Source organism: Cryptomeria japonica, chromosome 2 (genome assembly GCF_030272615.1).
Source record: "Cryptomeria japonica chromosome 2, Sugi_1.0, whole genome shotgun sequence".
In the NCBI taxonomy this organism is placed as follows: domain Eukaryota; kingdom Viridiplantae; phylum Streptophyta; class Pinopsida; order Cupressales; family Cupressaceae; genus Cryptomeria; species Cryptomeria japonica.
The window spans coordinates 142,559,421-142,571,217 of record NC_081406.1 but is presented as its reverse complement, the minus strand read 5'-3'; the positions used below and the strand labels follow the sequence as shown (position 1 = coordinate 142,571,217).

The window sequence follows — 11,797 nt, the reverse complement described above, 5'->3', positions numbered from 1 at the left end:
AAATGGAGTCGTGAGTTCTGTGGTTTATGATACTAGATTGAATCCTAAATTAAGTATTTGCCCACATTAAAATTGTGTTATTAACAATTAAGATTTAAAGTGTAATTGGGCACAAATAGGCAAAAAATGATCAATGAAAAAGCACAATAAACTAGGTGCCAAATAAAGTGTGAATTTGTTAAGGGATACAATTTACTACAATACAAGTTTATAGTCAAATAAATAAATTTGAAATCCCTATAATTAGTAATTGAACATAATTAGTTCATTAGTGGGGCACAATACAATACAAGGGCTTGATGGTTTTGTGTGATCCTATACTTGGGATAGTAGTTGGACATAATTAGTCCATTAATGGGGCATAATTAGTTTATTAGTGGAGTACAAAAAATGTCATGTCAATATTTTTTCTCAAAAAGATTCCAATAAATTTGAAAAAATAACCAATTCTGTGATGCCACATCAGCACAACAATAAACGAGACTTAACGCACAATTGTGGGTCTTACTTCTTTTTGGGACCATTTAGGACACCTTGACAGAAAGGCATGTTATGTGGCATCATGTTTGACCATGTGAATTTAAAAACCAACTTTTTAAATAAAAAAATTAACAAATAAATAGTTGTAAAAAAAAATTTAAAATTGAAATATTTAAAACAAAATTTGAAAGATGCGAAATTAGGATGGCCACCATAAGACCCTCTCCCTTATTAATTTTTTACCTTGACTATATATTTTTCATTGTAATTCTTCTATGTGAATCTAGACCTGATTTCGATGAATGCAAACATGGTCATAATACATAAGTTTGAACTATAATTCGTAGCAATAATCTACTCTAAGGCTAACTTTTCATACAATTGAGTTATAAAATGTTTTTAATAAGTTTATAAGGTTGAACAGTTTATGGGATCTACGGAACATACAATTTGTAGAAAAAACTTGAGGTATAAAGTATGAAAATGTTTTTAATAATATTCACAAGGTCAAACAGTCTATGGGACCCACAGATAACTGGAACGTGCAATTTAAAAAAGCATGTGGCCATTCTCTAAAATACTTTCAACCACAGGCACAGCCACAACTAGGGCTTTAACTGCAATTTTAATCTTAATTCTAATTCACAGAATACATCCACTAGCATTAATTATAAATTTTCATGAAATGTAAATTATATCGGATTTTGATGATTTCTTGTCTTTGTACGTGATTTAACTGTTTATAGCTATTGTTCTCGCTTCTGATTATTGATGACACATGTTGCAGAATTTGCACACAAGGGTCAAAAAGTAATTGTATCAAAGTGTCACTCCATACCTACTTAAAGATGTCCTAATAACTATGCACTACAAGCACCTCAAAATGTACCAGGAGTCGTGCACTATGGGTGCTAATAGGGTCAAAAAGTGGTTGTTTCAAAGTCTCACCCAATACATATTTAAAGATGCCCCAATTATTGTACACTACAACCATCTCAAAATGTTTCAGTAGTCTATGCACTATGGGAACCAATAAAGTTGCACAAACCCCCTATTAAAATAATCAGTGATCAATATATGTGAAATTTTTACTAATGGGCGTTAAGTTAACACTTTTTGGTTTCTTATAAGTTGACAATTGAGGAATTATGTAAGCAAAGAGTGAATGGTAATTGGAACATGGGTTGTAATTAGAACTCTTCCCCTATACAACGGTTTTAAAATAATAAAGAAATGTCAACATATTCTTTGTACATGTGAAAGCCTAAAGATCAGGGGAAATTTCTTAATCAATCCATTGATAATTATTTTTTTAACTATTGTTTATTAACAAATTCAGTTAAATTATATTGATTAATAAATACACATATTATCCTTATTGTGAACTTTTAAAAGAACAAGATTTCAACTAATAAATTTTATCTTTTAAATTTAGTCATTATCTATCTTGAATGATTTAAAATAAAATCACATTTGTAACAGTTTTGGGTATCACATGTTAGCTAACAATGATCAATGGCACACCGTTTAAGAGTTAGCATAGTTGACACTTTTATCTCTACAACATACAAGATTCACCTTTTATCATATTTATTAATTATTTAAAAATTATCATATAACAATTTTTTATTATTAATGAATTAATAATCACACTCAAATGTGCATCTTTGTATGTTGCATAGATATTTTCATAATTGACAAGATATACATCAATGCACCATTAGTGGGTTAAACGTTATGGTGATGAACAGAACTAATAGCATGCCAATTTAAAACTTTTTTTTTCACAATCATAACTTCGATCAATTTGGATAGACACATTGATGATTATTATGTCGTATCTTTAATATAATATAAAAAACATTGTTAATAAAAAATTAATTTCATGTTTTCGTAATAATTTATTTAAGATATAATATATAATATATAATATATAAATGTTATATTATTTTCTATTATATTATATCCAGAAAAAAATTGAGATCTCTAATGAGAGAAGGATTAACATTCATTCATGTAAGAAAAGTTAGGTTTATCAAATAATCTAATGAAAATAAATTCCTTCCACTTCTTTTCACGTAATGTCATTAATTAAACAATGATTAAACCTTGAATTTATGAGTTAGGAATGAAGATAATAAATGTAATAAATATAATTAAGTATTTCTCCCTTACCTAGATTTCAAGGATGAGAAAGTTGAATTTGAAAATCTAAGAATCAATTTATTATAGTAAGGGAGAGGATCGCTAGTGGTGCGGGAACTTATACTTGGGATAGTAATTGGACATAATTAGTGTATTACTTTATGTTTCTATGGTAAAGCTTAAGTGCAATTTTTGTTATATTTGAGATAGTTCACATTTTTTTTCGAAATTTATGTGACAAATTATTCTTAAAGAATTTTTTTAATGTAACTTAAGATCATGGGCCACCAACTCCACAAATTGCTCCTAAAAAAATTTCAGCAGCAGCTACCGGCCAAAATAAGGCAGGGGTCCCATGAAGGGAAAACATTTGTGCTAGGAGATTATTTGAAATCTTTTCTAAGAAAATAGAAGCCCCTACTTTTTAGGCATGCAAATTTGAGCCGGTGAACTACACTATAAAATTCATGGGACCACCATCTTTAAAATTTTCCTAAAAAATCTCAGCAGCTCCAGCTCTATGTTTTAGTGTCATGTCAATACTTATCCCTAAAAGATTGAGAACGATTAGTCTATTGAAATAGTAATTGAATATAATTAATCTATTACTACCGTCATATTTGACCATTATTTTAAAAATCCATTTCCATTTTTAAAAATTGAAAGCCCCATTTGTGGAGCTGCTGATCCCACTGTATTTAGAGCGAAGAATTCGCACGAACAAACACGGGATATTATTATTGGTGGTCTGCATCTTCTTCTGTTTTTTTCCCAGTCGAGACGTATTTGTTCATTTGTTCATTTTGTTTGCTTTCTTTGAGGTGACATACGAACCCATCAACCAAGCTTGGAATCTGTTTTGTACGCTTGAGGATCTCATTCCCACAAGCACTGGACTGGAAAGCATTTTGTTTAGTTACGCCACTGTACTTTTCATGTAAAACGACCAGTCATCTGAATTTTCTGTAATTATTGGAGCGCTACAAAAGGAATTATAGTAATGGTAAGATTACACAAGTTCATCTCAGCCGTTCAAAATCTGATGGAAGTACTATAAATTGCAGGGGTTGGCAAGCTTCACCAGAACAAGGAGAAACATCCTCCTTGCTGTGAAGAATAATATTAGAGTCCCAAAATGTCTCTGCCTTGCTTTAAGCCTTTGGCTTCCACTCTCATTGGACAAAAGCTACCACTTCATAAGCCTTCTTCCATTCACCATGATGATAAGCCTAGTCTTACCAAACTATACCCATCACGCCGCAGAGTAGCCCGAATGCCAATCAATATGGCACTTACTACCACTGATGAACAAGGCATCACACGGCGCATTGGAAATCATCACCCCAACTTGTGGGATCATGATTTTCTTCAATCCCTCCCTAAATCTTATGACGTAAATTACTTTACTGTGCTTAAGTTTCTTATAAGTTGTTGTCCTCATCTCTTTGGTCTTGATATGTTTTTGTGATGATCTGGTGCAGGCTCCATGTTATGGTGAACGTGCTGAGAAGGTGATTAAGGAGATCAAGGGCATGTTCAATGCCCTTCATCTAAACTCTTCATCTGCAGATGATCTTTATAAACGTCTTTCAATGGTGGATGATGTAGAGCGTCTTGGAATTGACCGCCATTTCCAAACTGAAATAAAAGCAGCTCTCGACTATGTTTACAGGTTCGCTTGTTTCTTCAAGTTGATAGTTACAACTGCATTGTAGAGTATATTTGTAATGATATGCAAGAATTGTTTGAATAGCAGGTATTGGGATGATATGAATGGCATTGGGTGTGGTAGAGAGAGTCCTTGCGCGGATCTGAACACCACAGCCTTGGGCTTTCGAATTCTTCGCCTGCACAGATATGGCGTCTCTTCAGGTAATCACTGAATCAGAAAACATTCATTTATTCATTTATAAATATAATAAGTAATATATACATTTTATTCTGGACAATAAGTAATATGGATATTAATGAAGGTTGACATATTTCTGTCATTATTTTGGATTTCGTTGATGTATGGGGCAAATTCACACTATGAGTCTTATTTTAGTCGAATTTTGTGGCTCTGGCTTTTATTTTTAATTTTATATTTTATTTGGACTTAGCTATTCTAGATTTTGTTGATGTATGGGGCACATTCACACTCTCGGCTTTATCTTATCCGATTGTTGAACTACTCTAGCTTTTTATTTTAATTTTATGTTTTATTTTCGGTTTACCTATGTTTGGGTGTGATCATGAGAATGTCAGTCAATTTGAGTGTTTTGACACGTTTAAGTCTAGAGGTCAAAGCTTAACGTGTGTGTTTTTAGTCGTTGGATGTATCGACCAATCTTTTTGTGAATACATGTATTTATGTTTCTTAATTAGTAGAATTCTCACACTTATTCATAAATTAAAAAAAATTAAAAATGTATATTTTTAAATTGATTAAATTTTGTTTCAATATTTATTGGAATATGTTTTTTAAGAAAGAGTAGATGGTTAGTGTTGTAAGTAAATTATAAATTTTAGAATAGAGATTTTTTTTTATTGTATTTTCAAATTTACACATCTTTACACTTATTTATCAAGTAAAATGTTCTTTTGAATTATATTAATTAGTATTATCAATACAATAAAAAAAAATTGAAGTACCAAACATTAATATTAGATATATTATAATTTATACTAACAAAGGATGTAGTTGATTCTAACTTGATATCATTTCAGGCATGTTGCTACAGTTCAAAGATAATGATGGACAATTTTTATGCTCAAATACTCTATCAAATGAGGAATTAAGAAGCATTCTAAATTTGTATCGAGCTTCACTCATCGCGTTTCCTAAGGAGCAAGATTTGGATGATGCCAAAGCATTTTCTACTAAATATTTAAAACAAGTTCTACCAAATATTAATAATACTAATATTTCAAAAGAGGTATCCATGTAATCATTAATATTTTTTCATATTAATCTTATCAATCCATTTATCAACTAAGATTCTAATTTATGTGATGCAACAGATAAAATACAATCTAGAGTATGGTTGGCACACCAATGTGCCTAGGTTGGAAGCAAGGACTTATATTGACATATATGGAGATGCCAAGACCACAAACAAGTAATTCCATTTCCTTATAACATACTCATGATCTACTAATTTAAAACCTCTGGAAATTTTAATTTACACAGTTGATTTTTTATTTTAATACAACGTAAACTTGGATGTATTAACTTTTCTTAAATATATCTAAAATATTCTAACATCATAAATTTGGAATTGTTGTAGTATTTATAACTCAAAACTTCTAGAACTAGCAAAGTTGGACTTCAATATGATCCAATCAATTCAACAACGAGAGCTCCAAATTGTCTCAAGGTAAAAAATTCATGTTATGAAAGATGTCCTTTTAGTTTGGTGCCTTAGTCATTTACAATATACTTTATAGTTGAATGATTAGAAAATCATGTTGATTTAGTAGTGTGTGTGCATTCTAGATGGTGGAAAGAGTCTGGTCTAGATAAACTAGAGTTTGCTCGTCATCGCCATGTGGAATTTTACTTTTCAGCAGCTAGAGTGTGTATCGATCCAAAATATTCTACTTTTAGAATTGGGTTTGCAAAGATGTGTACATTTCTCACTTGTTTAGATGATATTTATGACACTTACGGAACTTTGGATGAACTTAAACTCTTCACACAAGCCATTAAGAGGTATGTACAACTTATATTGGTAATTGGTGTGAGTTAAAGGAAGAAATCACTCATGTGCATGCTACAAATCTAGTTATTTATATAGGGACCATGTTGTCCATATAAACAACTAATAGATTAATGATAACATATATCATATTTTATAGTAAGAAGAAATGTAAATTGTTTTATCTTTCCATATTTCTTATGTACTTTTCAAAACATATTTCTCTAGACATTAGTAGACAATAAGCATTTTAATATATTAATATATTGATAGGTAGATATTGTGATAATAGATTGTCTTATGCTTTATGAAGGTGGGATTTAGCATTCATGGAAGCACTTCCAGAATTTATGAAAGTGGCATTCAAGGCCTTTGATGAGGGTGTGAGAAGCATGGCTCAAGAGGCTGAAAAAACACAAGAAAGAGACAAACTTAACTATGCACGTAAAGCTGTATGTTTATATAAATACTTAATTTTTCATATGTGCAATTTTTATTATATTAGTATAAAGTGTAAAAACAAGAAATTTAATTCAACTAATATATTCATTTCACCAAAACATTTAATCTTAAATACATCTTCATTACTAACATCTCATTTATAATTCATTAAAAGTATGAACCATAATACAAAGGTGAAATAATTTAAAATGCACTTGTTTTATTTAAAAAGGAAATAAGTTACAACATAATTATATATAAAGCATATGTTTTGCAGTTTTCTTGATGTATTGATCTCTTATTTCCTTCTATGCAAAGAGTAGGTTTTTATTATCCTTTCTTATACTTGTTAACTATAATTGATAATAAAAATATATATTAATTGTTTAATTTTTATTTATTTATATCGAGTTATTAAAATATCATTATAGCTAACATCATATACTAAGTAGGAGGGATTTTTTCATACTATTATTATTACTTACTCTTTTAGTATGTGTGTGTGTGTGTGTGTGTGTGTGTGTGTGTGTGTGTGTGTGTGTGTGTGTGGGTGTGTGCGTATGTATGTGTATGTGTATGTGTATGTGTATGTGTATGTGTATGTGTACGTGTGTGTGTGTGTGTATGTGCATGTACGTGTACGTGTATGGGTACGTGTACGTGTATGTGTATGTGTATGTGTATTCGTATATATGTAGATATACATATATGTATATATACATATATGTATATATACATATATGTATATATACATATATGTGTGTGTATGTGTGTATATATATAACACATATATATACATACATACATACATACATACATACATACATACATATATACATATGTGTGTATACACACACACACACATATATATGTATATATATATATACATATATAAATGTATACATGTACATACATACATACATACATACATACATACACACACATATATGTATGTATGTATGCATGTATGTATGTATGTATATTACATACATGTATATGTGTGTTTGTGTGTGTGTGGTATATATAAACACATATATTCCATACATACATATGTGTGTGTATGTGTGTGTATATATTACATACATATATATGTGTGTTTATATATATACACACATATATATACATACATACATACATACATACATACATACATATGTGTGTATACACACACACACATATATATGTTTATATATACATATATAAATGTATACATGTATATGTATACATACATACATACATACATACATGCATGCATACATACATACATACATACACACACACACATATATGTATGTATATATGTATGTATGTGTGTATGCATGTATGTATGTATGTATGTATATTACATACATATATATGTGTGTTTGTGTGTGTGTGCTCCTAATCTTACATTTTCATGTAAAAAAGTATGGTATTATATATGTATCATATATTAACTATAGAATTTTACCTGTATATAACATAATTTGATTTACAATAAAAATAAATCAGTACATATGCATGGCCTATCAAAATATATTTTGGTTTTCCTTAACATTATGAAATGATCTGATTTTTACCTTTTTTAGAGTTATATAAATATTTGATTTAATTTCATTCAGAGACTTATTTTATGTAGAATTTTCATAGTAATTTATTTATAAATTCAAGTATTAACAAATTAACTTGGAATATTGTTTGTGTATAGTGGGAAATTTGCATAGATTCTTTCATGGTGGAAGCAACTTGGATTGCTACGGGTATATACCATCTTTGGAGGAATATTTAGAGAATGGAAAAGTAAGCTTTGGGTATCGTGTTGTGACCTTACAACCACTACTATCATTGGATGTGCCCATTAATGATGATATTATAAAAGAAATTGATTACCCTTCAAAGTTCAATGATCTTCTATGCTTAACCCTTAGATTAAGAGGTGACACAAAGACTTTCAAGGTATGTTATAAATTTAGTCAATTCAACTTTCAAGATATCATGTTTTTCCATGCATATAATCAATTAAATTGGTTTAAAGGCATTTAATTTGAAATTTTATAAAAGTATAATGGTATTTTTGAAGGCTGAGGCAGATCGTGGAGAACTAGCATCGGGCATAGCGTGTTATTTGAAAGACAATCCTAGATCTACAGAGGAGGATGCATTGGAGTATCTCAATTCCTTAATTGATGAAAAACTCAAGGAACTAAATTGGGAATATTTGAAACCTGATAATGTTCCAATAATCAGCAAATATCATAAATATGCATTATCAAAAGGTATCCAACTTCTCTACAAAGAAAGAGATGGAATTAGTGTCTCAGACATTCAGACAAAAAAACTTATCACCAAAGCCATGATTGAACCGGTACCTATATAACTTTTTAATTAGATTAAATATATGGAGTATTAAGAAAAATGTCCTTTGATTGGGGGGACACATGTAATGCAAGGGTTAAAACACTTGCTTGGTAAAACTGCCACCAAGGTTCAAATCCTCATTGGGCAGCTATGTGTGTAGGCTTTGTTCTTTTGTTGTGTTGGTGGACTCACATATGTCCTTTGATATATTGGATCTATAATAACGAGTCTAGTTTACTAATTTTCTATGTACATAGTGGTTATACACACTTCATTATGTTGCTAAAATCTACTAGTTTTCTTTCAAAGAATACATAATGATGTGATTTTTATAGACATTTTTTATATGTTATTTTTGTCTCATTCATATTTTTAATTAGATATTTATTCCTTTGTATGATTAAGCATAATTTCTCATAATTTTTATTTTTATTTAGATAATTCAAATCATGTCCGGGTATAAATTATTATTGTGTGCAATTAAAAGTGCTTTTAAGGGGCCCAAAATTATAGAAAAAATCAACTCAAAAACACAAAACAACGCTGCAACAATCAAGTTTTTTACCAAAAGGAGGTAAAATGACCATGTAATAGTAGGAAAACGAAGTATATCAAACTCTTGTTGTGTATATTTTCTTGGGATGCTTTATTTTGTTATATTCTCATATAATTTAGATAGAATAATGATTTTGGTTAAGTGCACAAAGATGGTGGTCAAAAAGGGGGGTATAAGTGGACACTTTTTTATTTCTGAAATCAAGTGAACCTGAACTTGGAGGAAAAATTTGAAAGTCATCCACTCAAGATATGAATATAATAAAAAAATAAATATTGTAGTACTCTCAATCTAGTTTCCAAACTACTAAACTTTTAAAATTGGATAAGATTAAGGGGGTTAAATCCTTCGTGCACGAAAAACTGACCCTGATTTTTTTCTGAAAAACATAACATAGTGTCTGACGTGCGCATCAAAAAAGTCATAGTTAGATTTAATATTTTGACAAATCCTTTGGCAAAAAGATAGTTAAGAGTGAGCACTAGAATATGTGTATTTGTTTGTAATTTTTTGTTGAGTATGTTTTTTTTTATGATTTTTCCAATCGAGCACATCCTAAAAATTGGGTACATGTTTGTGCGCGAAGCATAAGTTGCACTAAACAAATCAAAAATACATTTTTTTTAAAAAAAATTGTAAATAATCAAGTGCACTACAATAATATATAAATTTTTTAAAATTTGGATAAGTATATCAAAAGTTATTCAAAAAATGGTGCACCTATGTCTATGAGAACTATGGAGACACTGGTAAAAGAAATTCAATAATAATATGTTATTGTTGTTCAAATTGAAAAAAAATTATATGGTTAGAAAGCTCAGAAGATGGGTGAAAATATGGTGGCAATTTTAGAAATACCCACTTGATGAAGTGTAAACTTGATGATGACAAAGTTGATAAACCAAGCTGATAAAATAAAACACATAAAAAATGAGAGAAATGGAGGGAAATCAAACTTCCAAACTGTAGCTTTGTCAGCCAAGCCTATTTCCAAGCCTAAACAGTCAAAAGCGCGTACGGGGTACTTATGGTGTAAGCAGCACGTACATGCTTGTTTTCCTATAAACAGCACGTATGCACTATTGTATAATATGATATTCTATATATAATATATGTAATATATAATATGTATATAATATGATCTATTGTATATATATATGTGTGTATACATATAATATATAATATATTAAACATATATCTCCCTTCCTCCATGCCCCATCTCTCTCTCTCTCCCTTTCTCTCTCCCCTTCTCCCTTCCTCCATACCCCATCCCTCCCTCTCTCTCTTGCGCTCTCCCCTTCTCCCTTCCTCCATACCACATCCCTCTTTCTCTTCTTCTCTCCCTCCCTCCCTCCATACCCCACTGCAACTATGTCTGCACTTCTATAGAAGTAAGTGAATTTATTTCTTGTCTGCAACTTCCTCTTTGATTTTTATCATGTATGCTCTCCTAAGAAAATTGACTGATGGATTTGTGTTTGTATATTGAATAGGAGGAATAGGGTTTGAAATTGAACCACAACTGTATTATCGTGACAAACAAGGAAACGTGCAGCAATATTCTTCTCGAATGTGTTTTTAATGAGCAGAGAAGATGTGGAAAATAGTGTCAACAAAGCAACATGATGAGTCAGAGTACCTGCAATATGTTTTTCAGAAGGAAACAACAAGTAGGAAGAGAAAGAGGGAGAGTAACACAGATGATGTCTTGTAGAATGATAGTGGTGGGTATGCGAGAGTTCCTATGTTGTTACACAATGCCTATCACCTAAAGAAATTAAAGTTTGTTGTATGCATGGAAGTGGTAGTATATGATGATCATCACTTGTAAAATAGCTTGGAACAGTACATACCCTTGAAAGAAATCAAGTGTGTAATTCCTATAGTCACAATCGAGATCAGTCTTATAACCTTGCAAATTTAATAGCATCATATGTTTTAGAACTTAGGCAGTGGTCTGAGGGTTAGGTCAAGCTCTTACACTTTCTTTTTAGGGAAGCCTCGTTGTTTGTTCCCTTGGAGTCTCGTTGTATGATGTTCTATTCATAACTTTAAATTTAATATATCATTTTATTAGCCCACCATATGACCCCTTAGGTGTCATTAGAGGTCGTAATTGTTTCCTAAGAGCTCATATGGTGTCCTGTGACCCCTTAAG

General features: G+C 30.5%; 1 pseudogene; it reads left to right on the top strand.

The window, feature by feature from the left end:
* The first annotated feature begins 3,707 nt into the window (after positions 1–3,707).
* Positions 3,708–9,324, top strand: LOC131053987 (alpha pinene synthase, chloroplastic-like; annotated as a pseudogene).
* The last annotated feature ends 2,473 nt before the right edge of the window (positions 9,325–11,797 follow it).